The sequence below is a fragment of the Silurus meridionalis genome, chromosome 23 (assembly GCF_014805685.1).
Source record: "Silurus meridionalis isolate SWU-2019-XX chromosome 23, ASM1480568v1, whole genome shotgun sequence".
NCBI lineage: Eukaryota > Metazoa > Chordata > Actinopteri > Siluriformes > Siluridae > Silurus > Silurus meridionalis.
The window spans coordinates 230,418-235,076 of record NC_060906.1 but is presented as its reverse complement, the minus strand read 5'-3'; positions in this window follow the sequence as shown (position 1 = coordinate 235,076).

Here is a 4,659-nt window from a genome sequence, read left to right as displayed (position 1 = left end):
CCATTCAAATGTTCCTCTCAAAACACCTTTCTCCTACTTCCTGGAACTGGTCAGTGAAACAGAATCAGTTAGAATAATAAAATGACTTTTATTTCCCTCGATATTTCACTGATGTCTTTTCCCTCAGACCACAACATTGTACGGCTCAACCGATGCAGCTGCAGTGGTGCATAAGCAGATATTTCCTGATCTATTCCATAATTGTCACAAATCAGGTGGTCAATATCCTCTGATTCCCACCGTCATGTGCATCTGTGAGAGTGGCAGGTGTGGATACTACGGAGTGTCTCTGTCCTGTGGAAGTCACATCGCCAACAAGATCATGACTGCTGTTTCCTGTCTTCATGTCTGGCATCCCAAAGTGGCCTCTGTTGTGATGTCAGTGTTTCCAGATGACTCTAGAGATCCAGAACTTCCGAGTGGTGTTAGCTGTAGAGCGTACAAATTGAAGAACCTGAGCAAGGTGGAACCACCACCATGTTTCACCTGCAATCAGCTGTTTTCTACCTGAACACACAAAAAAAAATACTCCTGGTAACTGTGCTGAGACTGAAGCCAGAAGTAAATACTTGATTGCTACAAATAATATGGCCACAATTTCCAACAGCCACCAGTTACAACATTTAGTACAAACAATGACAGATTACTTTGATGGATTGATGACAGGATGTATGGAAAAAAGATCTGAGGAAAACAGAAGTCGCTACAGCATCAAACAAGTTTATGATGATGATACTATAAAAGCATTCAGTGTAAATTCACAGTGATCAGTGTTCTAGTTGTTTGGTTATTTGTTTGTTATTGTTAGTTATTTGTTATTTATTTGTTATTAATTGGTTATTTGTAAATACATTTATCTAATCGCTTTATATACTTTTTTGTTTGTTCATATAGTGTATTTCAATGTGGATAACGAGGATTTGTGCTCAACAAGACATGCACAACATGAAATAAACATTTGATCACAGTGTTCTAGTCTTGTACTTATTTGTTTGGTATTGTTATTTGTTATTTTTTTCTTCTTCTTTTGTTGTATTAACAATCATGTCCATATGTCCTCTACATCTGCCTCTTTCATACCAACTACCGCCATGACTTCCTTCACCAGATCCATAAACCTCCTCCTTGGTCTTCCTCTTTTCCTCCTTGCTGGTGTCTCCATCCTCAGCATTCTCCTACTGATATGCCCCATGTCCCTCCTCTGCACATGTCCAAACCATCTCAATCTCACCTCCCTCACCTTGTCTCCAAAATGTCCTACATGCACTGTCCCTCTAATAAACTCATTTCTAATCCTGTCCATCGTCACTCCAACGAACATCTCAACATCTTGTGCTATAGTATCCTGTCTTTTACCAATGTCATGTCTCAAATTTTATCACTTCTGCAGTAGTTCCACGATCATAAAACCTTCATCACCACAGTGTCTGATCCTTGAATCTCACACTCTTTCCTCTTTCACCATCTTATTCTTCTTTCAGTCTTCACTCTCTCCTCTTCTTCTTCACCTCCAAAACCATCCTACAGACCACCATCCGATGTTGTCTAGCTACACTGTCCCCTGCCAACACCTTACAGTCTCCAATCTCCTTCAGGTTGCATCTCCTCCATAGAACATCGTCCACCTGTGTGCACCTTCCTCCACTCTTATACATCATGGATCCTCCTTCTTCTTAAAATAAGTGTTCACCACTGCCATTTAGCAAAATCCATCCTTTTAGCAAAATCCACCACCATCTCCCCTTCCACATTCCTCTCCTTAAAACCATGTTTTACGCTGGATGCCCATCATTACACAATCCTCCACATTTATCCGGACTTGAGACCGACACTAAGAGTCAGCTGACTTGTGCAACACTAATGACTGTGTTTTCATTAAACACTGTAAACACACACACACACACACACACACACTACACTTCCACTCTGTAAGTCTATAATGTATTTAAATACTAAAGTTATAATATTTCTGTGATTTATCAGAAGTATTTAGTGTGTGATTTTAGACATTAAGGATCTCACTGACTCAAAATATCAAGAAAATAAAAAGATAATATTAATTACAAATAAGTGTTATTTATAACTGAATAATGCATAATTCTCCTTATTGTTCCTAATATTATGCTAAATGATATGTATCACTAGATGATATTGTGTAAAAGGTTTGTGAAGATAGATGATCTCTGATCATGTAAAGGTTTTATATGAGAGATTGAAAATCAGAAAACTCTTGAAGCTAGAATTAAACTTAGAAACACTGAAGTCCATCTCACCATGTCCTCAAAGCTTTGACCTCGATTGTACTCTTTGGTTCCTGGGAACTGGAGGCCATGTTCAAAGGTTCCTTAAGGTTGTTATTGGTAAGATGGAGCCTGTTACCTTCATTAGCAAACACTTTTCTATCCTCATACACCATCAGCACCAGTTCATCTTCGAGGGAGTCACAGGTGAACTCCTTAAAAACACCAATCACCTACACGTACATGTGATCTGGGAGGTAGAACTCCTGCCACTCCTCTAATATCTCAGGTTCATTTCTGTATGATGTTTCTGCCAAGGATCCGATGAGTGTGGGTGTGGATGAGTGTGTAATGGTCAGTGATGAGTGTAATGGTCAGTGATATGAGTGTGATGGTCAGTGATGAGTGTGTTATGGTCAGTGGTGAGTGTGATGGTCAGTGATGTGAGTGTGATGGTCAGTGATGAGTGTGATGGTCAGTGATGAGTGTGATGGTCAGTGATGAGTGTGATGGTCAGTGATGAGTGTGATGGTCAGTGATGTGAGTGTGATGGTCAGTGATGAGTGTGATGGTCAGTGATGAGTGTGATGGTCAGTGATGAGTGTGATGTCAGTGATGAGTGATGGTCAGTGATGTGATGATGATCAGTGATGAGTGTGATGATCAGTGATGTGAATGTGATGGTCAGTGATGGTCAGTGAGTGTGATGGTCAGTGATGTGAGTGTGATGGTCAGTGATGTGAGTGTGATGGTCAGTGAGTGTGATGGTCAGTGATGTGTGATGGTCAGTGATGAGTGTGATGGTCAGTGATGAGTGTGATGGTCAGTGATGAGTGTGATGTCAGTGATGAGTGTGATGGTCAGTGATGTGAATGTGATGGTCAGTGATGAGTGATGGTCAGTGATGTGTGATGATCAGTGATGAGTGTGATGATCAGTGATGTGAATGTGACGGTCAGTGATGAGTGTGATGGTCAGTGATGGTGTGATGGTCAGTGATGGTGTGATGGTCAGTGATGAGTGTGATGGTCAGTGATGTGAGTGATGGTCAGTGATGAGTGTGATGTCAGTGATGTGATGGTCAGTGATGTGAATGTGATGGTCAGTGATGATGATCAGTGATGATGATCAGTGATGTGAGTGTGATGATGGTCAGTGATGAGTGATGATCAGTGATGTGAATGTGACGGTCAGTGATGGTGTGATGGTCATGTGATGGTCAGTGATGAGTGTAATGGTCAGTGATGAGTGTGATGGTCAGTGATAAATGTGTGATGATCAGTGATGAGTGTGATGATGAATGTATTTCAGTAGATTAACACCTGAAAATACTGTCTGGAGCTGAAGAACTACAGTACTCCATTCAGATTTCAAAGATTTCACTTTACATGTTTCTCCTTTTCTCTCATTGTTTAGTGATGTGAGTGTGATGGTCAGTGATGAGTGTGATGGTCAGTGATGTGAGTGTGATGATCAGTGATGAGTGATGATGGTCAGTGATGAGTGTGATGGTCAGTGATGAGTGATGGTCAGTGATGTGTGATGATCAGTGATGAGTGTGATGGTCAGTGATGTGAATGTGATGGTCAGTGATGAGTGTGATGGTCAGTGATGTGTGATGGTCAGTGATGTGTGATGGTCAGTGATGTGAGTGTGATGGTCAGTGATGAGTGTAATGGTCAGTGATGTGAGTGTGATCAGTGATGTGTGTGATGATCAGTGATGTGTGATGGTCAGTGATGGTGTGATGGTCAGTGATGTGAGTGATGGTCAGTGATGAGTGTGATGATCAGTGATGAGTGTGATGATCAGTGATGAGTGTGATGGTCAGTGAGTGTGATGGTCAGTGAGTGTGATGGTCAGTAATGTGAGTGTGATGGTCAGTGATGAGTGTGATGATCAGTGATGAGTGTGATGATCAGTGATGTGATTGTGATGGTCAGTGATGAGTGTAATGGTCAGTGATGGTGTGATGGTCAGTAATGTGAGTTTAATGGTCAGTGATGTGTGTTGATCAGTGATGTGATTGTGATGGTCAGTAATGTGAGTTTAATGGTCAGTGATGAGTGTGATGGTCGGTGATGAGTGTGTGATAATCAGTGATGTGTAAAGATCAGTAATGGGAGTGTGATGGTCATTGATGTGAGTGTGATGGTCAGTGATGTGAGTGTAATGGTCAATGATGTGAGTGTAATGGTCAGTGAAGTGAATGGTAAAGTTAGAGAAGAGAGTTAATAAGAAATAAAAAACAGAAAGTGAATCGTAGTCAGCAGGATTTTAAACTGCACAGGGAGACGCCAATGGATTTCAAGTCCATCACCTTAACCACTCGACCACAACTACTACACAAGTCTCTATCATCCCCTACTTAAACTGGAAGCCCTATTAACACAAGAAAACCCAAATGAACCATATCTGT